Here is a 24,018-nt window from a genome sequence, read left to right as displayed (position 1 = left end):
ATCTGATCAAGCCCTGTTCACCATAAACGTTACATCCTTCAAAGTTGTTTTGATGCATCTTAATCCACACTGTGTCCTGCTCACTCATTACAGCTTTGATGCCACAGGTTAAAACATGCAACAACCTCACTCTTCCCTACGGCCATCAACTTCCCCCCAAAAACACTGTTGTCAACTGTCCAATGGCAAATACATTGTTCGGAAAGAAATCAAAAAAAAGTGTGGATATTAATTGATTCTGAAACACCCAGTTGCTTAGGTTTGAAGCACCTTAACATTTCAAATACAGTAAGTAGTGGTAATCTGGACTGTCAAGCATTTTGTTGCACCATGGCAGAGCTATCAAAAACAAAAGGGCCAAATTTAAGGTGAGAGAAACGTATTTTAGGGTTTGTATTTTTTTGTAGAAAGTACCTGGAATGTGCTATCAGGGGAGGTGGTGGCATCAGATACAATTGCTACATTTAAGAGACATTTAGAAAGGTTTTGAAATAGCCAAGGGATAGAAGAATACAGATGCAGTGTCAGTATGTAGGATTGGTGTAGACTGGCAACAAGGTTATTATTGACATGGGGGAATGAAGGCCCTTTACTGTGTGACATAACTCTGAGTTCATGACTCCAAGGTCATGCAGCAGTTGATTCAGTGGGAGATAACATTATCATCATTTGGACAAGAGGCTTTCCTCATAGCTCCACGGAGTCAACGCATGAATGGATGGGAAGGTTTGAGATGATCTGCTAAATGGTTTCAGCTTGTTGAACGGAGCACTCCTCTGCATACTCTTGGGGCCTATCCTTAGCTCCAGAGCTTGGGTAACTATTCAAACTCAGAACTGCAAAGGAATGACCTGTAGCAGACCACTCATTTTCTGATCTTTTACACTCTCCTTTCATGTCTCAATCCAGGCAAAGTCATCAAGGGGTTGCCCTGGAGTTTGGAATTTTCTGTATATTTGATCTGGTGAGATGCTAATGGAGCATGGGAAAGAGAAGCACTCACAGCCAAGTCAGTGAAATAGCAACTTGTAACACCCACAGTGAAGGAATGATCAGATCTGGCGATCATACTGGGAACAGCAGGATCTACAGCTAATCTACAGAGTGGCCTAACTCGGCCTACATTTGCTTGTGCCAGGCGGCTACACAAAAAATGTAGGTTTTTGTCACAGATTCAGAGATTGACTAAAACTTAATATCAACTAAAGGCATCCTAAAATGAACCATCTGCGAAAAGAGAGAGACGGGCAGGGCTGACATATATGGTATCTGAAATTAAGCACTGTCTTTTTAAATGTCACCCTCTGTCATTTACAACTATCTCTAGGATTAAGAACAAGGCAGCAACGATTATGCATCTAAAAGTCTAGATTCATGGTAGCGTAGCAGGAATAGCACTGTAGGGTAGCAGCTAGTGCATCGCTGTACAGTGCCAAGGGAACACTGATCAGGGTTCAATTCCCGCTGGCACCTGTAAGGAGTTTGTACATTCTCCCCGTGACCGCGTGGATTTCCTCTGGCTGCTCTGGTTTCCTCCCATTTTCCAGAAAAAAGCTATGTGGTTAGAACTGGTGAGTTGTGGGCATGCTGTGTCTGTGACAGAAACTTGGTGACACACGTGGGGCTGCCCAGCACAATACTCACTGATGTGACACACACAACACAATTCACTGTATGTTTTGATGTTTTAATGTACACGTAGCAAAAACAGCTAAACAATCAATCATCACCAAAATCTTTGGATGTGATCAATGATTTGATTGTTTTGGAGATGAAATCCATTAAACACCATGTGCCGAGGAATGCAGAGAAGCTGAAAACCCATTGTGTCTGAAGGACCAGCTTCTTTACCAAACGGCGTTTCAGCAGCCACAGTAACACTGCTAACACAGGCCATTGCAACAAACTCCAGTGGACAGCAGTGCAAAAATGGAAGACTCAAGTCAGTTCCATCGTGGGTACAGATCTGCCCATCATCAACGACATCTATAAGAGCTGATATCTCAGAGAGGTAATAGTCATCGTCAGGGAATCCCCCCATCTGGGCTTTGCCCCCTTCGTGATGCTGCTATCAGACAAGACCCACATCTCAGAGTTGAACAACAGCTTCTTCCCACTGCCATCAGCTTCTTGAACAGACCATAAAATTACTAACACTACCTCAGACTATAATTTACCTCTCTCTCTAAACTTGCACCAGTGCGATTATGCTTATTTTATCATGCAACTTATATAATTTATATTAATTTAAGTTTGTTTTGTTTGCAATGAATGGTGCAGCTGCTGCTAAAAATGCTGATTTTCATGGTATTTATATCATTATATGTGTGCCTTAACAATAAGCTTAAACTTCGATAGAGTGAGTTGGGAAGAAAAAGTCTCTGAATTTGTAATTCCCCATTGGTAACTGAACGCAGGATTAAAGTTGTGCTTTCTTACTTAAAGTGTAACCCCATTATAAATAGAAAACAGAATGAAACAGCATTTTCCACTTGAAACTGACATATCAAAATAGCATCAAAGAACTGGTACCAGACGCCAGACCGATCTGGGGCGCACAGTCTTGACTGAATCAAAAATTGCTGGAGGAACTCAACGGGAAGGCAGCACCTATAGCAGGAAATGGGCAGTCAACATTTTGGATCAAGACCTGTCATCTGGACTGGACTGGACCTGACTGAATTGTTGTTTGCTCCGACCACAAGATGGAGGAGTAGAAAATCCAGTGACAGATTAAATGGGAAACAAACAGCAGCTCTTGGGATGTTGCTATCAAAGTAAGACACCCAGCCATGATGTTGCTGCTCTCAGGGAAGGGTGATCTAGATTCATTCCAACGGCAGCCAAGAAAAGGTGGGAGGCCCAGTGTAGCAAGAAAAGACAGAGAAAAAAACCGTTCTAACATCAGATGTTATATTAAAGTTCTCTCTCAACCATATGGAAAAGTTTATCACCATAGAGTAAGGGTCTCTGGTCTGGTGTCAGTCACTAAGCTATTGGTTTGAACTCCTGCACAGATAGTGATGCTTCAATCACGGCCATTGTCAATGTGGGTGTGTGATGGAAACACCAACCCCACAGATTCCAGGATTAATTGCATAAATACTTTCCACAACTGTAAGGAAAATGTAATTCAAGGCATATGATGTGACAATAATTGCTACATCTAACAAAAGTCAGGCAACTTGTATCATCGGAGAAGATATAAAAAACTTACTGGAAACATACTATCTAAAACTAAATGAAAACCTTCACAGATTAAAGCAAATTAATTAAATTATCTTGCAGTTTATCAGGAAAATTTATTATTGGAGAATTTTGCTTAGTTTTAATAAATTTTACACCCTATTTTACAACAGGCTACTGGCTCCTTAGACTGGAGCTGATTATTTTTGCAGTCCATATTAATTGCACTACCCCACTCCCAACTCTCCTGTTTCAAACAGAATACAGCACAGAAACACATCCGTCAGCCCACCAAATCCACACCAGCCTTCAAACACCCATTTGTATTAATCCTACATTCATTCAATGTTTTAATTCTCCTCACATTCCCATCACCTCCCCCAGGGTTCTCCCACTTACCTACACACCAGAGGCAAAGCAGAGCATTCACATCACCCACACACTAAACCTTCTGGTTTTCCCATTTCCTCCCTCTACTTGCTCCATCTGCCCATTATCACTTCTTTATGTGGTTCCAGTTATCACTTCTAGCCTCTATCCTTACTTCTACCCTCTATCCTTACTTCTACCCTCGCTTTACCCCACCTGGCTCCATTTGTCCCCTCTCTCCTCATCTACCTTTACCCTATCACCTACTCCCCACTGCCTCCTGACTCCAGCCCCCTTCCCACATGGTCCCACCTGGTTGAGGCATGTACTGTATAGTAACAACATGTAAAAAGTACATGGACTGACATATGGATTGGAAAGGTTTGGGAAAATGCGACTAGCCTAGTTGGGAATCTTGGTAAGCACGGGCCAGTTGTGCTGACAGGTCTGTTTCTGTGCATAATGACCCATCATCCGCCTCCTCACCTTCTTCCACACATCGTCTGCCAGGTTCCGCCTCACACCTCCCTCTCACCTTATTTTACTGGCTCCCTCCCCTCTACATTCAGTCCTGATGCAAGGTATGAAACATCAGGCATCCCTTTGTCTCTGCAGACTGACCTGCTGAGTAATTCCAGCCAAGGCTGAGAAGTAACAACGACATAATATATGATGTCACCCAGTGAACAAGTCTTGATGTGCAATTACTTCATTGATGTATCTCCAGAAGTAAAGGCTGTACATGTGTTGCAATTGTCAGAGGTATATCTAGCGTTTTGTGTTGATGTTCTCCTGAAAAGGTATTTAGTCTATTAGGTCTATGTCAGCTTCCTGTACAGTAATCCCATCACCTCTCGGGACATAGATCAGAAAGTCTTCAGCTCAACTTGCCTACGCTGACCAAGGTGATTGCTGGATATCCCCCTAAACCAGACATTCCCAATCTAGGGTCCACGGACCTCTCAGTAAATGGTAGGGTCCATGGCATAAAGAAGGTTGGGAACCCCTGCTCTAAACCTTTCCTACCCATGCAATATTAAATACTGAAACTCCAATAATCCAGCATCCAATATTGTGGAAATCCTAACAGTCTGAAATCTGAGCAACACACACAAAACGCTGGTGGAACACAGCAGGCCAGCAGCATCTATAGGGAGAAGCACTGTCGACATTTCGGGCCGAGACCCTTTGTCTGGCCTGCTGCGTTCCACCAGAATGTTGTGTGTGTTGCTTGAATTTCCAGCATCTGCAGATTTCCTCGTGTTTGCAGTCTGAAATCTGGTTCAGTCATTAGCCCGAAACGTGAGACAGAGAGGAAATGCGTCAGCATTGAGAGCATGGGTTGTGGTCTGAAACACCAGGATTCTGGAACATGGGTAGGACCGTGACTGGAATACCTAAATATTGTTGGTTCCCTTCAGTCACTGGATTTATTAGGCAATTTATTGTACTGCTGCATAATGTGCAAAAAGTGAAACGAGAGCGCTATGTTAATAACAAAATCTAATAGTCTGGAAATCAGATTGTTCAACATATCCAAAGTTCCAATTGTTTTGGATTATTGGAGGATTTTGATATTCACTATTAACATGGAAAGAAGTAGCATCTACAAAGGCCTCATTCACAGCTACAGTAAAATGAAGAGTATTACAGCCAATAAAGTCATGTAAAGTGGGCTCCTGGGATTATATTTAAAAATCAAAGTCTGAGGGTCTGCGGGAAAAGCTGTCTAATGCAGAGGTTGCCAGGCTGGGTTTGAACTGAAGCTCTATATCTTTAACCAGTGGACTACCAGGTGAGACTTAGATCAGATGGATCCAAGTGCAGAGGAGACCAGAGATGACGACTGAATTACTTGCAGATTGGTTTCTAGAGAACACTGACTAGGACTTGAGAATCACTGCACACAGGGTAGGTAAAGTCAAAACTGAGCTAAGACAAAATAGAGAAAACTAAATCAAGACAGAGGTGAAAATAATCATCTAATAATCAGGGGAGGAGGAGTATAGGAGCTCAGAGGACACTGGCAGCCCCTAGTGATCAGACAGAAGCATGACAACTCAGCCCAGAATGTTGTGCCAAACCAATCAAGTTAATAATCAAACAGCCAACTAAACTAATTCCTTTTGCCTACACAATGTCCATATCATTCCATTTCCCTCACATTCATATGCCCGTCTAAACAGTCCCTAACGTAATTGGCCCTACCACCACCCTGTGTACTGTCTGGGATGTGGAAGGAAACTGAAGCACGCAGGAGAAAACCCATGTGGTGTCGAGTCACTGGAACCATGAGGCAGCAGTGCCTTTCAAAATATAGACATTGGCACCAGCCAGACAAAACAAAAGGTAAATTTAGTACAGCAAGCTCCCACTATCATTCGTTTTCAGAGCTGTGTTGGTTGAGAGGGATGTTCTCTGCACTGAGAAGTAACACTGTGGCATCTTGGACTAAGCACAGAAGTTAACCTGTAGTCGCACTGTTTCCTAGCACACTGACCAAACCCATGATAAATCTTCCCTCTAATTTGTAATCACCAGTATGTGCAAGAAAATCTTGTGCTGTGCAATTTTTTGCCCAGTGACAACAACATGTGCATACTGAATTTTATATACATAGGTATTCATTTTAACAGCTAGCAACTGTCAGTAAGAACTTTGATCTCCTCTGGGTTTGATCGTTTTCACTCTCATTCATCTGCACTCCCACAAAACATATGTAGCAGGCCTGTAGCAGGTAATAAAGGATTTTCTCACCAGAGCTTTTTCACACCATCCATATGTGATTTGCTTGCTAAATGAGGCTTTAAAAAGTCAAGTTTCCAAATATCACTCCACTTCTTCCCACTTGCAAATTCTCCAGCAACTTTTGCATTGCAACAATACACGTAAGTAACACCAGTTTTTGTATTGTACATAAATATTTCTCATAGCTGCATGCTCCTGATCTCATGAGCTTTCGGGGTAGCAGTTTCCACTGTTTCATTAAGCCATTCTGCTTTAAATTAACTATCAGTTCTTTTCTGCTTCACGCCCTTTGCTTCTTTGGAATTCAACATAGTGAATCAATAATTTCTTCAATAAAAACAGTATAAATAAGCCAGTTCTAAAATCTGCAGACTAATCATTGCAAACTCCACGTGGTCAACACCGTCCGCATCAGAAACCAGAAAAGGAAATGTGATTGTGTACGACCATGAACTATACTTAACATGCCAATGAGGTAGAGGGTGACAACATTCTGTGCGCAGTTTAAATTCCTTTGTGCTAGTAGCAAAAGATGTGTGGGTGCGCACACGTGCACACCTTAGAGGGAACATTGCCCCTGATGCATACATCAGAGGACTGAACTCTGCGTAAAATGAAGTTAATGCTGATAACAGTTGTTGGTTAATGAAGTGGATGTGGTTGTACTTTCTGTAAGACCCCTAAATTCGTGCTACAATTAAAACAAGCTGCTGCATAGAGCAAGATCGCCTTTAGTTCAAAATGCAGTGAGAGAATAATATAGATGGAAAATTTGGTGCATATATTTTATTCCAGTTATTTCAGCATTGCAGGCTCCAGGTTAGCTGTAATTTCTGATGCAAGAAGAAGTGGTTATCACTTTTAGAACCTTTTTTTTGATATCTCAGTATTTCAGGCAGGGCTAGCACTTACCAGTTATACAACATGGAAACAGAATTAGAATCAGAATCAGGGTCAGGTTTAATATCACTGGCAAATGTTGTGAAATTTGTTGTTTTGCAGCTGCAGTACGTTGCACTTCAGCTTAAGTCTGTGCCAACCGTCACCTATCCACTTACAATGATTCTACACTAACCCCATTACTTACACCCCCTATATTGCCATCCAAAACACCCCCCCCCATTAAATCAACCATTAAAGTACCAGGCACAGTATCAGATCTGTCCCAGTAGAAACCAAAGTACACAACATGGATTGTGGGACAGTTTTCCAACATAAACCTACGTGTGCCAACCAGTCTGTGGAACAGGACCAAGGATAAACCTGCATCCATTTGCCAGGATAGCCAAACAATTAACTGAGGAACAGTCTCCTTGGGATAGCTGAGATACTAGCCAAAGTCCTGGTATAGCCCAAGACAGAGACCTCATTAGGGAATCAGAGGTGAAGAAGGTTGGTAACTTTAAATTCCTCGGTGTTATCATATCAGAAGGTCTGTCCTAGGACCAGCATGGATGTGCACTCACATAGAAGGCACAACAACACCTCTGCTGTCTTAGGAGTTTGCGCAGATTAGGCAAGTCAGCTAAAACTATGACAAACTTCTATAGATGCACAGTAAGGAGCATCGTGACTGACTGCATCATGGCCTGGTATGAAACTCGAATACCTATAAATGGAAGAGTTTACAGGAAATGGTGGACACAGCCCAGTCCACTACAGGAAAAACTCTCCCCATCACTGAGTGCATCTACACGGCCAGCAGCATCCATCATCAAGGACCCCTGCCATGTTCTCTTCTCACTGTTGCCACTGAGAGAGAGGCACAGCAGCCTTAGGTCCCACACCACCAGGTTCAGGGACAGTTACTACCCTTCAACCATCAGGCTCCTGAACCGTGGTGCATGGATAGCTTTACTCACCTCAACACTGAACTGTTTCCAGAACCTATAGATTCACTTTCAAGGACTCTACAATTCATGTTCTCAGCATTATTAATTATTTATCACAGTTTGCCTCCCTTTGCACATTGGCTATTTGTCAGTCTTTGTGCGTAGTTTTTCATTGATTCTATTGTATTTCTCTGTTCTACTGTGTATGTCTGCAAAAAAATGAATCTCAAGCTAGTATTTGGCGGCATATATGTACTTTGATAATACATTTAATTTAATTTGAACTTTGAACATACAAAAAAATCTGGAAAAAATAAAAGGGTTCTTTACAAATTAGGAATTGAATGGAAACCAGAGCACACAGAAAATCCCCAAGCAGTCACAGGGAAATGTGCAAATTCCACACATGGACAGCACCTGAGGTCAGGATTGAACCCTGATCTCTGGGGCTGTGGGACAGCAGCTCTAAAAGTTGCATCAAAGTGCTATCCTTAGCTGCCTCCTAAGCTGACTATTTACAGGATCATTTCAGAGAGCCTTTGTCAAACCTATTGGTACTTGTTGAGTCATGAAAACCAGATAAGCTAATAGCTTTCCTACAAAGAATAACATTAATGAACCAGATGAGTTTTTACTAGCACGAATCACCAATATAAAAGGGGAAAAGGCTGAATATGCTTGTCAGCATCAGTGGTGAGACAGAAAGAGACAATTTTGTCAATGACCACTCATCGGAACTACGAACCTGAGAAGTAATTGTTTATCTCCTCACAAACGCTGCCCAACCTGTTGTGTATTACCTGCATTTTCTATCTTTCATTAGATTCACAGCCTTTGTTTTTAATGGATAGTTTTTTTTTTAAATTTTGCATTATCAATCAGAGTTACAACAGCTGGTGTGATTTGAACATGTTACTGGATGACCTGTCCAACCAATTAACTGTACTAGCTTGGTTACTGCTCCTCAACAATGTAAGGCCCTTCCATCAGAGCAGCTGGAAAATAACCATGTCTTCGGCAATGGGGCTGGGGAGGAGATTAAGATTTTAATGAATTGTTTAGGAAAGACAGGTGGGTAGCAGGAGTGCGATGACTGTGGTGGGGCGGGGCAGGGATCGCAGAGAATCAGATGATAGTTGTGGAAATGTTTACTCAGCCAAATCCGCGAGATGTGTGGTCTCATCATGTATAAAGCGCCAGTAGTGTTATGTTTACTCTTGTAACTCATCTCTTAAATGCACCTTAGTATTTGTTGTATTATTACTTTTTATGTCGTGTGTGTGAGTTATATGTATTCTATAATGCACCTTGATCTGGAGGAACATTGTTTTATTTAGCAGTATACATGTGTACGGTTGAACAACAACAAACTGAACTTGAACTATGTTGGTTCTGTACAAATACATACATCTCCCTTTTCACGTACATCCCAGCCATTTATTCCAGTGTGTCTGTCTGCTCCAAATCATAATCATACTTCAGCCTCTCTAAGCATCTGTCTCAACTAGCACAATGTAGCAATCACAGGTCTATTGCCTTGGACATCTCTACCACCCACTAAAAAACTGTGTTTAGTTCTGGCCATCTTGCTATTGGATCGATGTTATTAAACTAAAGAGTTGTGAAAGGATTTACAAGGATATTGCCAGGACTTGAGGGATGGAGTTACAGCACGAGGTTATTCAGGCTGGAGCTAGGGAGATTGAGAGGTGACATAGAGAGTGTACAAAATCATAGGGGCACAAGCAGCATGACTCTTCCCCAGGGTTGTAGAATCAAGAACCAAAAGGCACAGATTTAAGGTGAGAGGGGAAAGATTTAATAGAAGTGAGCAGCAACTTTTTTTTAAACACGATGTGTGATAAGTATATGGAATGAGCTGCCAGAAAAAGTGGTTCAGGCAGGTACAATAACAACGTTTAACAAGCTGATCAACTACATAATTAGAAATTTACGGACCAAACATTGGCACATTGGACTATTTTGGCCAGGTATCTTGGTCAGCATGGGCCAGTTGGGCAGAAGGGCCTGTTTCTGTGCTGTATGACTCTATGAAGCAGAGCTCAGTTATTATGGCGTTAAACGGCGACTACTTTGCTTGCATCTTTGGAAACTGCTCTATTTCCATCTTTAATATCTCTATTTTTTCCCTTTCAGGGTTCTTTTGAAGATCCTGACCTGGTGTTACACGCTGACTTCAGTTCTTTGTGGGAATGGGACCTGCTCTCGGGGTTTCATGACTGGCCGTTATTCGACATACCAAGGATGGAGCCTATGAGCTTAGCTCACGTTCGGAGGCCTGGGTTCTCATGGCTCTGGAGATGAGCAGATTGAAGGTCGGTGTCCCGGCATGAGATTGGTGTGTCATGGGAGTTAGAAGATCTCTGGCTGAGCGCCCAGAGACCTGAGATCTTTGGGCAAAGAGCTTGGAAAAAGTGACCAAATCGACTTTTAACATAGTAAACTAGCGTGTTGTTTGTTATGTCTCCCCCTCGCTGTGAAATGGAGACACTTCTTTCTCCCTTATTAGGGAGAGAGAGCCTGTGGTATGTTGAATACCGGGTGAAACGTGAAGTCTTTGTGCTACTGCAAGTCCATGTCTTTGCTGTTGCTTTGCTGCAGGCTTGAGTGCTCGGTAGAGGATGCTGATACTTCTTTTTGCTGGTGGGGGAGGGGCATCTGGGAGGCGCTGTGGGATTCTAACCTCTGTTTTCGTGGATGGTTGTGAAGAAAAAGCATTTCAGGATGTATATTGTATACACTTCTCTGACGTTAAATGTACCTTTGAAACCTTTGAATAGTTTAATATCTGAACTAGATGGCATACAATCTGAATTAGCCCTTCCCCCAATTAAATACTTACCCAAATCTCTGTCCCTATCCTTGTCCAATGCTATGGTTGGGGAGCTGTGGTCACCTTCTTTGAAATGCTTGCCTGCCCCGAGATTTGTCACCTGACCTGGTTCATTGCCTAGTATTAGAATGCTACAGAATGCTCCCAACAGAGTGACTGCTCCCATCCTGTTTCTGACTCCTACCAATACTGACTCATCAATGACCCCTCCATGATGCCTTCTGCCACTGTTATATTTTATTTATTTAGGAGATACAGGACAGAACAGGCCCTCTCGCCCAATGAACCATGCTACCCAGCACTTACCTAATTACTAGACAATTTACAATGACCAATTAACCTACGAACTGGTGCGTCTTTGGACTTTGGGAAGAAACTGGAGCACCCGGTGGAAACCCATGCAGTCACGGGGGAACGTACAAACTCTTTACAGGCAGTACTGGATTTGAACTCTGAACTCCGATTCTCCAAACTGTAACAGCGTCATGCTAACCATTACACTACATAGATTAGCAACCTTCTCCTCTTTTATCTTCCTCCTTATCCGTTTTGAAACATCTAAACCTTGGAATATTAAGCAGCCAAACCTGCCCTTGCAACAGCCAAGTCTGTGAATAGGCTGAAAATCCTAATTCCATCTACCAATTCATGCTTTATGTCCATCCCCCTTATTCTTAATGCTTCTCACGTTAATGTAACCACGTTTTAACCTATCCAACTGTCCTTCCTCATAGTTTCTCTGCCACTGCATCTACCTTCACACCAACTGGTCCATCATCTGACCTGACACTCTGGTTCCTATTCCACTGCTACCTAATTTAAGCCCTGTCTAATACCCTGGAATCAGGAAAGCAAAAAGAGGAAAATGAACATTCAATCCATGCCACATCTTCAACAGAAGGTCCATTCCACATTTCCTTGGCATTTCGGCACAAACAGTCCATGCTGACTCACAGAGGAATTGCATTCTCTGACTAGTTTTCCCTGTAGCCTATTTATCCCATATACTCATCAGCACCATAGAAGAATATAAAACTTCATTGAAGGCTATGGACCATGTGTTGGTGGATGAGATTAATACAGAAGGGGGTCACTGGTCAGTAGGAATAGTTGGACTAAATGGCCTGTTCTATGCTGTACAATTCTATGACTCTTCTATGACATACCACCCCTAGACTCTACCACTCCCCTACACACCATGGGCAATTTAAAGCTGTCAATTAATACACAAATCTACATCTTTGGGATGTGGGAGGAAACTGGACCATAACAAATAGTAGAGAACCCGCAAACTCCACACGTCTTTCCTGTGTCTCATATCCTTTCCCTATCTCCCTCTCCTATTTAATCTCCTTCTTAACTTGATGTTATGGTGAAGAATTCTACCCTCTAAACACCCACTGCTTGAAAACTTCCCATCCAACACCTCTCCTCGCTCTTAAAAGTGCCGATTTTCAGTTTCTGCTCACTTCTCACTCAGTTACCACAGGAATTCAGTGCCTGCTGCTCAATCCAATCAAAATCCTGAAGACCTCCACTGAGTTTTCCCTTTAAATACCTCTGCAGGGCTGTGAATCCCGGTTCCCTTGCTCTGGTTTTGATGGAGCAGGAACTGCTGCCAGGAAATGACTGGACGTGCATTTCTTTCTATGACATAGGACATGGGCCAAGGACATAGGGTAACAGAGGAAATGAAACAGATTGACATTAGGAAGGAAACGGTGATGAGTAGACTGATGGGACTGAAGGCTGACAAATCCCCAGGTCCAGATGGTCTGCATCCTAGGGTACTAAAGGAGGTGGCCCTGGAAATTGCAGATGCATTGGTAATCATTTTCCAATGTTCCTTAGATTCAGGATCAGTTCCTGAGGATTGGAGAATGGCTAATGTTATCCCACTTTTTAAGAAAGGAGGGAGGGAGAAAACAGAGAACTATCGACCTGTCAGCCTGACATCGGTGGTGGGGAAGATGCTAGAGTCCATTATTAAGGATGAAATAGTGGCATATCTAGATAGCAGTGATAAGATTGGGCCGAGCCAGCATGGATTTACCAAGGGTAAATCATGCTTGACTTATCTATTGGAGTTTTTCAAGGATGTAACAAGGAAGTTAGACAAGGGAGATCCAGTGGATGTAGTGTACCTTGATTTTCAGAAGGCATTTGATAAGGTCCCACATAGGAGATTGGTGGGTAAAATCAAAGCTCAGGGCATCGAGGGGAAGACATTGACATGGATAGAAAACTGGTTGGCAGACAGAAAGCAAAGGGTAGCGGTGAATGGGTGTTTCTCGGAATGGCAGGTGGTGACTAGTGGGGTGCCACAGGGCTCGGTATTGGGATCACAGCTGTTTACAATTTACATCAACAATTTAGATGAAGGCATTGAGAATAACATCAGCAAATTTGCTGATGATACTAAGCTGGGTGGCACTGTGACAGGTGATGAGGATGTTAGGAGAATTCAGGGTGACTTGGATAGGCTGGGTGAGTGGGCAGATACTTGGCAGATGACGTTTAATGTGAATAAGTGTGAGGTTATCCACTTTGGGAGTAAGAACAAGAAGGCAGATTATTATCTGAACGGTGTAGAGTTAGGTAAGGGAGAAATACAAAGAGATCTAGGAGTCCTTGTTCATCAGTCACTGAAGGTGAATGAGCAAGTGCAGCAGGCAGTGAAGAAGGCTAATGAAATGTTGGCCTTTATTACAAAGGGAATTGAGTACAAGAGCAAGGAAATCCTCTTGCATTTGTACAGAGCCCTGGTAAGACCACACCTGGAGTATTATGTACAGTTTTGGTCTCCAGGATTAAGGAAGGACATCCTGGCTGTAGAGGAAGTGCAGCATAGATTCACGAGGTTAATTCCTGGGATGTCTGGACTGACTTACGCAGAGAGGTTAGAGAGACTGGGCTTGTACACGCTGGAATTAAGGAGATTGAGAGGGGATCTGATTGAAACATATAAGATTATTAAGGGATTGGACAAGATAGAGGCAGGAAATATGTTCCAGATGCTGGGAGAGTCCAGTACCAGAGGGCATGGTTTGAGAATAAGGGGTAGGTCATTTAGGACAGAGTTAAGGAAAAACTTCTTCTCCCAGAGAGTTGTGGGGGTCTGGAATGCACTGCCTTGGAAGGTAGTGGAGGCCAATTCTCTGGATGCTTTCAAGAAGGAGCTAGATAGGTATCTTATGGATAGGGGAATCAAGGGATATGGGGACAAGGCAGGAACCAGGTATTGATAGTAGTTGATCAGCCATGATCTCAAAATGGCGGTGCAGGCTCGAAGGGCCAAATGGTCTACTTCTGCACCTATTGTCTATTGTCTATTATCCATATGCATTTCCATGGAGAGCGATTTATTATATTTTTCTTTATTTGGCAATTGTTTTACTTGCAACATGCCAGAGCCAAGGAAGCACACCAGCACCTCTACATCTTCAGGTGGCTAAGGGCAGTTGACTTGCCCCCAATGACTGTCAACAATTTTTATAGATGCACCATAGAAAGAATCCTATCTGGATGTGTCACAGCTTGGTATGACAACTGCTCTGCCCAAGACCGCAAGAAGCTGCAGAGAATCATGAACTCCACTCAACACGTTACAGGCACCGTCCTCCCTCCATGGACTCTGTCTGCACTCCTCTGCCTCAGTAAGGTAGCCAACATAATCAAAGATCCCTCCCACCCCAGACATTCGCTCTTCTCCTCCCTCCCATTGGACAGAAGATACAAAAACCTAAAAGCACATGCCACCAGGCTTAAGGACAGCTTCTATCCCACTGTTATAAGACTATTGGATGGTTCCCTAGTATAATGAGTTGGACCTCACAGCTTACCTTATCATGGCCTTCCGCCTACACTGCACTTTCTCTGTAGCTGTATTGTTTTACTCTGCATTCTGTTATTGTGTTTCCCTTGTCATACCTCAAAGCCATAATGTGATGAAATGATCTGTACGGATGGCATGCAGAACAAAGCCTTTCACTGGATTTAGCAGGCAGGATTAAAAATAACCGCAAAAGGTTCTTCAGTAGATTAACAGTAATAGGGCTACAGGGGAGAGACTAGGCCCTCTAAAAGACCAGCATGGCCACCTATATGTGGAACAACACAGAAGGCATAGATGCTTACTAAGGAGAATTCTATGGATGTCAAATAAATGAGGGCAATAAGCACAGATGTCTTGGATCTTATGCATATTACAAGGAAGAGGTACTTGCAGCCAAGAAGTACATTAAGGTGGGCAAACACAAATATTCACAGACATCTCTCCGACAACAGGGATACTTTGCGCACATGGCAGGGTATTCAAACCAAAGCAGATTACAAGTCCACCTTGCATTTAAATGACAGCGACGCCAAACTTCCTGATAAGCTGAATGCCTTCTATGCACAGTTTGGCGCATTGAATGATGTGACGTTGAGGAAAGACCCCTCTTCCCCTGAGAAACAGGTGCCCTCTCTAGCTAAAGCTGAGGTGAGGATGATCCTAGCCAGGCTAAACTCAAGCAAAGTCATGTGGCCAGACAATATAGCTGGTTGGGTGCTAAGGGACTGTGCCAATCAGCTAACACAGGTCTTAATGGACATCTTTGACATTTCCTTGAACTAGTCCTCTGTCGCTGCAGGCGTCAAGGCAGCCACCATCATTCTGGTGCCAAGAGAGCAATGGTAGCGGGCCTAAATTCCAGTGGCACCCAGTGGCACTGACTTCAACAATCGTCAAGTGCTTTGAGTAGCTGGTGATGGATTGTATAAAGTCCCACCTTCCAACTAATTGGACCCTTTCCAGTTCAAGAAATGGTGTAAGAACAACAACTGGAGTCTCAACGTGAACAAGACAAGAGATGATTGTGGACTTCAGAAAGTGCTGGTCAACCACTCTCCATTGCACATCAATGGTTCCGCTGGGGAGAAAGAAGAGCACAGAGTTCCTTGGTGTGCACATAATGGACGATCTAACCTGGACAAGGAACACTTCCTCACTAGTTGAGAAGCCACAGCAACATCTGCGCTTTCTGAGGAGATGAAGGCGTGCAAGGCTCTTTGAACCCCATTCTATTAACTATCTACAGGTACACCATTGAGAGTGTTCTGTCTAGCTGCGTCATTGTGTGGTACGGAGGATGCAAAAAAAATCAGACTGCAAGACCCTACAGAGGACAGTTCAAACCACTGAGAGGATCACCAGGGTCGCCCACTCCCCTCCCCCCCCCCCCCATTGGTGGCATTCACTGGCAGCGTTGCAGACAAAGGGCCCAAAGCATTATTGAGAATTCCCACCACAGATCCCACAATCTCTTTGATCTACAACCATCAGGAAGAAGGCACAGGAGCATCAGAACTAGGACTGCCAGACTGGGTAATAGCTTCTTCCCTCAGGCTGTGAGACTCATGAATACCCTGCCACCACTGAGAGCTTGTCATTAGGTCAACATGCTGTATATTGTATACTGCACTGTTTACCTGTGCTGCATGCATTTTCAATTATACTTTAACTTATTATGGTAATATTTTGGCTTATGTGCTGTGTGTGTTAGATGTCTTGTGGGTGCACTGTGGTCCAGAGGAATGTTGTTTCATTTGGTTGTAAATATGTACTCAGATTACAATAGACTTGAACTTGAAATCCCCAGGGCCAGACCAAGTAAATGTCCAGACATTATGGAAAGCCAAGAAAAAAATGGTGGAGGCAGTTGTAGAGATCCCTGCTTCACCTTTAGTGGTGATGATCCAGAAATTAGAGGCTGATGTTGTTCCATTGTTCAAGGATAAGCTAGGGAACTACAAGTCAGTGAGCCTGACTCCAGTTGTAGGCATATTACCAGACGCAACTTAGATTGACAAAATCTACCATCACTTGGGTAGTCAAAGCCTGATCAGTTAGTCAACATTCCCTCAAGTTTCTTTTTATAACTGTGCAGATTAATCATTGCTCTGAGCAGGAAATTTTTACACAGCCTGAAAACTGCGTGGCACTGGAAATGTTTAAATGTTAAGAAAATTCTGGCTACGCAGCAACGAAGACTATGTGCGCAGGAGCATTTCAGTCACTGCGCGGCCCTGCACCCGTGCAGCTTAGAACAGTAGTTACAATCAGCTGCATGGGAGGCCATGTCTGAACCTCGGAATTTTTCAGAGAGGTAACTCAGGAGATAGATGAAGGTAAGGCAATGGATGTTGCCCTCTTGGACCTTAGTAAGACCCATGGCAAGGCCCTGCATAGCAGGCTCGTCTGGAAGGTTAGCAATTCAGTGTGAGGTAGCATGGTGGATTCAGAATTGGCTCTGTGATAGGAAAACGGAGGGTGGTGGCTGAAGGTCCATTCTCTGACCGGAGGCCTAAGACTAGCGGGGTGCCCTAGGGGTCAGTGTTGGAACCTCTGTCATTCATTTTTTATGTAAATGGTTTGGATGTGAATGTACATGGCATGATTAGCACGTTTGCTGGTGACACTAAATTTGGGGTCTTGTTGACAGTGAAGTAGACTGCATTGCAAAGAGATCCTGATCCGTTATTGAGATGGGCTGAGGAATGACAAATGGATTTCAACTAAGTTAAGTGTGAGGTGATGCATCTGGACAGTCATATCAGGGCAGGATCAGTGCAGTGAAATGCATTGTGGAACAGAGGGACTGGGAGTACGAGTCCACAGTTCACTGAAAGCAGCCATGCCGGTAGACAGGGTGGTGAAGAAGGTGTTAACACATTGTCTTTCTTCAGTCGGGCATCGAGTTTGGGAATGGGGACAGTATGGTAAGTTGCAGGTGAGGCCACATATGGAGTACTGTGTACAAGTTGGGCTGAAGGGCCTGTTTGTGTGCTGTATTACTCTGTGACCTTGATATATCTGACAATAATAATCCAATTTACCAATTTTAAATGCCACCTTCTATCTGCCCTCCTTTCAGGTTTTCCAGCACATTCAGAGCACATTCAAACCTTGGTTAAAATCTTACTTTTAAAAGGCATTCATCAAATGATATAAGCTTTTTGGCCTATCAAGTCCATGCTGACCACTGAGTATCCATTTACATAAATCCTCTTTCTTCCCTCTCATCCCCAACAACTGTTGCCACAATTCCCTCACCCACCTACATGAGGAGGAACCAAGTGGGAAAACGTGCAAACTTCACACGATGGGACCCGAGGTCAGTTTTGAACCCACATCCTTGGAGTTTTGAGCAATCAGTTCTGCTTGCTAAGCCACTGTGACATACTGTCTATTATCTATTTATTTCATTTGCTTTACAAATAACAGCCATTACTTTTGACAACTTTATCAGTCTCTCAATTGATCAAAAGATCTTGCCCTAGACTGTTTCATTAACCCAGTTTTAGGTGCCATCTTTAAATTTGCTGACAACACAACTATTGTTGGCAGAACTTCAGATGGTGATGAGAAGGCACACAGGAGCAAGATATATCACTAGTTGAGTGATGTCACAGCAATAACCTTGCACTCAACATCAGTAAGACCAAAGAACTGATTGTGGACTTCAGAAAGGGTACGGCAAGGGAACACACACCAGTCCTCATAGAGGGATCACAGGTGGAGAGAGTGAGCAACCTGGGTGTCAATATCTCTGAGGATCTATCCTGGGCCCAGGATATCCATGCAGCTACAAAGAAGGCACATGGCGACTGTAGTTCATTAGGAGTTTGAGGAGATTTTGCATGTCACCAAAGACACTTGCAAATTTCTTCTAATGTACCGTGGAGAGCATTCTATCTGGCTGGATCACCATCTGGAATGGTGGGGGGAGGGGGCTACGGCACAGGATCAATATAAGCTGCAGAGACTTGTAAAGTTAATCAGCTCCATCATGGGCATTAGCCTCAGTAGTATCCAGGACGTCTTGAAGGACCAATGCCTCAAAAAGGTGGCATCCATCATTAAGGGCACCCATCACCCAGAATGTGCCCTGTTCTCATTGTTACCATCAAGGAGGAGGTACAGGAGTCTGAAGACACACACTCAACAATTCAAGAAGAGCTTCTTCCCCTCCGCCATCAGATTTCTGAATGGACATTAAACACATGAACACTTCCTCACTACTTTTTTTTAAATTATGTTTTTGCATTACTTTTTAATTTAATTATTTAATATACATAGATACTTACTGTAATTCAGTTTCATTTTCTCTGTTATTCGGTTTTGCAGTGAACTGCAGCTGTGAAGACGAATTTCATGACAAACGCCCGTGATATTAAACCAGATTCTGATTCTGACTCCCATTAAACAGTACGGGTAGTAACAATGAAACTAAAACAAACATTCTATTCACCATGAAGAAGGCATGCTGGTGGCTATGCTTCATTAGGAGTTTGAGGAGATATAGCATGTCACCAGATGACAGCTTGGCATTCAATATTAACATTCCCTCAAAACTAATTGAAAAGCTTCAAGACCTTGGCCTCAATGCCTCCTAGTGCAATTGGATCCTCAATTTTCTTACAGTTTGGATTGGCAACAACATCTCCATGATCTCCATCAGCACAGGTGCACCACAAGGCTGTGAGCTTAGCCCCTGCTCTGCTCACTTTATAATTATGACTGTGAGGCTAAGCACAGCTCCAATGCCAGATTTAAGTTTGCTAACAACTGCACTGTTGTAAGCTAAATTAAATTTGGTGACAAATCAGTAAATCAGAATCAGAATCAGGTTTATTATCACAGGGATGTGTTAACTTAGCAGTAGCAGTTCAATACAATGCACCATAACATAGAAGGGAAAAATAAATAAACAAATTAGGGAATTAGAGCAAATATATATGCACAGAGAGATTAAAAATAGTACAAAAACAGAAATAATAAATATTAAGAAAGTGAGATAATGCTTGTGGGTTCAACATCCATTTAGGAATCATGTGGCAGAGAGAGGCTGAGAATCTGGCTGACTGGTGCCACAACAACCTCTTACTCAATGTCAACCAGACCAAGCAGCTAATTATTGACTTCAGGAGGTTCATGAGCCAGTTCTCATTGGAGGATCACAGGTGGAGAGAGTCAGCAACTTTAAATTCCTCATTGTTATCATTTTAGACAACCTGTCGTGGTCCAGCAATTACAAAGAAAGCACAGCAGCACCTCTACTTCCTTAGGAATTTGTAAAGATTCAGCACGTCACCTAAAACTTTGACAAACTACTATAGACGTGTAGTGGAGAGTATGTTAACTGGCTGCATCACAACCTGGGATGGAAACACTAATCCCCTTGAACAGAAAATCCTACAAGAAGTAGTGGATCCAGTCCAGTCCACCACAGGCAAAGCCCTCCCCACCACTGAGCATATCTACATGGAGCACTGTCACCGGAAAGCAACATCCATCAATAGGAACCCCACCACTCAGACCATGCTTTCTTCTCGCTACTGCCATCAGGAAGAAGGTACAGGAGGCTTAGGACTCACACCACTAGGTTCAGGAACAATTATTACACCTCAACCATCAGGCTTTTGACCAGAGTGGATAACTTCACTTGCCCCATCACTGAACTGTTCCCCCAACCTATGGACTCACTTTCAAGGACACTTCATCTCATGTTCCTGATATTTATTATTTATTTAATATTATTATTGTTATTACTTATTTTTTTCTTTCTTTTTATATTTGCACAGTTTTTTGTCTTTTGCACACTGGTTATCTGCCCTATAGGTTTGGTCTTTCATTGATTCTATAATGGTTATTGGATTTATTGAGTATGTCTGCAAGATAATGCATCTCAAGGTTGTATATGGTGACACATATGTACTTATTTGATAATAAATTTACTTTGAACTTCAAAATTTAAAATAAATACCAGCATCTATTTATAATGTAAACAGCGTTATAAATAAATAATAAAAATTGGTTTCAGGTGTCTACGGTGCAGTGCAGTGGCAGGGCTAATAAACAGAAGGGGGTGGGGGTGGATAACTAGAATGGTCAATCAGACTAATTGCTTGGTGAAGGAAACTTTTAAAATGGCCTGAAATTTTCAGTTTAATAGCCTTGAAGTGGTTTCTAGAAGGGGGCTTGTGGAAAAGGCAGTTTGCAGGACTGACACTCGACTTCTAAGGATGCTGTGACTTTACCAACAGCTGCAAGAAGTACATCCTCAGCCGAAACTCGGTATCAGCTTCAGGTTAATATCACTGGCAAATGTCATGAAATTTGCTCTTTTACAGCAGCAGTACATTCAGAAACCTGATGGGAGAGGGGAAGAAGCTGTTCCTGAAAATGAAGTGTCTGTCTTCAGGCTAGACTTCATTAGGGAAGAAGTTGCCTTCTTTTTGTAGTTGCTAATGGACTGCAGGCCTTTCCAGACTGAAGGGCAGTCATTTACAGAAAACTGGTTTTCCAGTTGGACTGTATATTGGTATTTGTCAGCACTGATTCCCTTTTCCAGCTTGTACTTAGCCCTTTTGAACTCCAGTCCTGAAGGCTTCCTCCTTCTGATGCAATGGCCTAAGCTCTGCTTTGCACCAGGGTTCACCATTGTTGAAGCTGGTGATAGCAAGCTTCCTCACAAAGCTGATATAGGAAGTAACAGTGTCCATGTACTCATCAGTGCTGTTGGTACCAGTTTTGAAGATGTTCAATCAGTGGAATTAAAGCAGTCCCTTGGCATCTCTGAGCTTTATTCAACCATATTTTTACAACTTCATTGGTGGGCTTCATCACTTTCAGTTTTAGCCGGTATGCATCACTTTGCTTGTGAAGCATCGGCAACAATGAGTTCAACAACATGGACCTTTGGAAGGAAAACTGAAAGGGCTTGTGTTTACACAAGGTGTTTTTCATGCTCCCAAAGCATTTTCCATTCCTGTGTTGATTCTGAAGTACATAAAGCAAGAAAAAGGGGCAGATATTTTGTTCACCGATGCTGGTTAAATGATACATATCAAGGAGACCTCCAAATTAATGTTATGGATTTTCTTTGCTCCTTTCAAAGGGCAGCCATACCTTAGTGTAAGTTCTTATCTGAACTGGTCACTCCAACAGATAGCATAACCTGTTTGACTCAAGCTAGAGAGCCCCCACTGACAATGGTTAAAAAAAACCATTGTGATCACTGTTTTATCTTGACAAACACGGCACCCTTTATGTGTATGAAGATTCAAGATTGTTTAATGTCATTTCCAGTACACAGGTGTAAAGGAGAATGAAATAATTGTTATTTGGGATCTGATACAACCCAAAAAAGCAAGTAAAATAAAGAACACAACAATAAAAAAAACACAATAAATATACCTACATAAGATAGCTTATATTGTATGTCCATAATGTGATACTAAGCACAGGAGTGTCTGTACATAAGGTGACTGACAGGAAATGATAAAGAAGTCACGAGGAAATCTGCAGATGCTGGAAATTCAAACAACACACACAAAATGCTGGTGGAACACAGCAGGCCAGGCAGCATCTATAGGAAGAAGTACATTCGACGTTTCGGGCCGAGACCCTTCATCAGGACTAACCGAAAGGAAAGATAGTAAGAGATGATTGTTACGAATGAAGGGAGCAAAGTCGCCCCCCCCCCCCCTTTTTGAGAATCGCAAGATCGCTATTATTTCGGGTCTGAGACCCAGGAAATGAGAGAGATACACAGCATGTCAGGAAATGAGAGAGAGACACAGGATCACAGCAAAGGCAGTTGTTATAGACAACGCAGAATACACTACAAGGTGGAATGTCTCCTAACAAAGGCGGAACGGAACCACTGATTACTGCTATTGTCTCTTGGAGAAGGAATTGTGTATTGAGTACTGTACTAGTCATTGAAACCCCTCAAGGGACAACCAGAGAGGTCTGGTTGAGGGATTGCATCATCCCAACCTGACTGACATCTGAGACCCCGTGAGTGAGGATAAAAGAGGGGTCTGGGGAACACCCCTCAGACGCACCAGGAGAAACGCTAGAAATCCAGTGACAGCGTTTTATAGCGAAAGCCGGTGAGAGCTCGTGTGCGTCCTCCCTTGCCTGGGTGGCGGGCTCATCACGGAAGAACGGTTTAGCTAAAGGACAGGTCATACTTGAACGGCCACAACAACGAGACACCGACGGATCGAAATCATAAAGGAAGGTTGGCAAAAACAATAGCGGTAACTGTTCCCATTCTTCTATCTCTCTCTCTCTCTCCAACAATTGCAACACAGCAACAAACAAACACTGGAGCCTGTGTGAACTGAAACGAACTTTATATTTCCATCAGACAATTCATTATCCCCTAGACAACGACAGAGCTTATTTCTTATTGATTATTATTATACCCGCACTTTTAGGTTTAGTATTGACGACATATATTATCTGTATATTTGCATTGATATTATTTTTGTGTATTTTTACTAATAAATACTGTTACAAATAGTATCACCAGACTCCAATGGATGCCTCTATCTTTGCTGGTAAGTAACCCAGTTACGGGGTTCGTAACATGATAAAGTAGTGGTGGCTCGGGATGCGGAGGGTTGGGTTAGTGGGTGGAGTATTACTGCTTGGAGAAAGTAACTGTGTTTGAGTCAGCTGGTCCTGGTGTGGATGCTACATAGCCTCAACAGTCCATGAGCAGGGTGGGTGAGATCCTTCAGGATGCTATCAGTCCTTTCCTGGCACCTTTCTGTCCTTGATGGAGGGTAGACAGGTACCGGTGATGCATTTTTGATGACCAATTGTAGAGCCCTCCTGTTCCTCGCAGTGCAGTTTCTGTGTTGTTATGTAGCTTATCAGGATTCTCTCTACTACTCGTCTGTAGAATGACTTGATTATGGATGAGCACAGTCCAGATCTCTTCACCCTCCTCAGAAAGCAGAGGCATTGATAAGCTTTCATTGGGAAAGTGGTGCAGATGTAAATAAGCAGGTAATCTGCATATTGGGCAGGAGACTTTCCATTACAAATAGTGCAGAAATGCTCGTTCTAGTTATCTGAGACAAATTTCAGGACAATTTAGTCAATCAGTGGTGTAGAATATGGTGCATCAAAAAGGGGCTAAATTCCAAAGCACTGGAAACTCTGATTCCTGCAATATTTCATTGTAG

The 24,018-nt window shown here is 42.9% G+C and overlaps 1 protein-coding gene across 15 annotated transcripts in view; it reads right to left on the bottom strand.

Moving 5' to 3' along the window:
• LOC140734540 (muscleblind-like protein 3) overlaps nucleotides 1–24,018 on the bottom strand; it is a 255,389-nt gene that overhangs the window by 57,993 nt on the left and 173,378 nt on the right. The window lies entirely within an intron of this gene.

Source organism: Hemitrygon akajei, chromosome 10 (genome assembly GCF_048418815.1).
Source record: "Hemitrygon akajei chromosome 10, sHemAka1.3, whole genome shotgun sequence".
Taxonomy (NCBI): Eukaryota; Metazoa; Chordata; class Chondrichthyes; order Myliobatiformes; family Dasyatidae; genus Hemitrygon; species Hemitrygon akajei.
The sequence above is the reverse complement of the archived record's forward strand: the minus strand, read 5'-3'. Positions and strand labels throughout refer to the sequence as shown.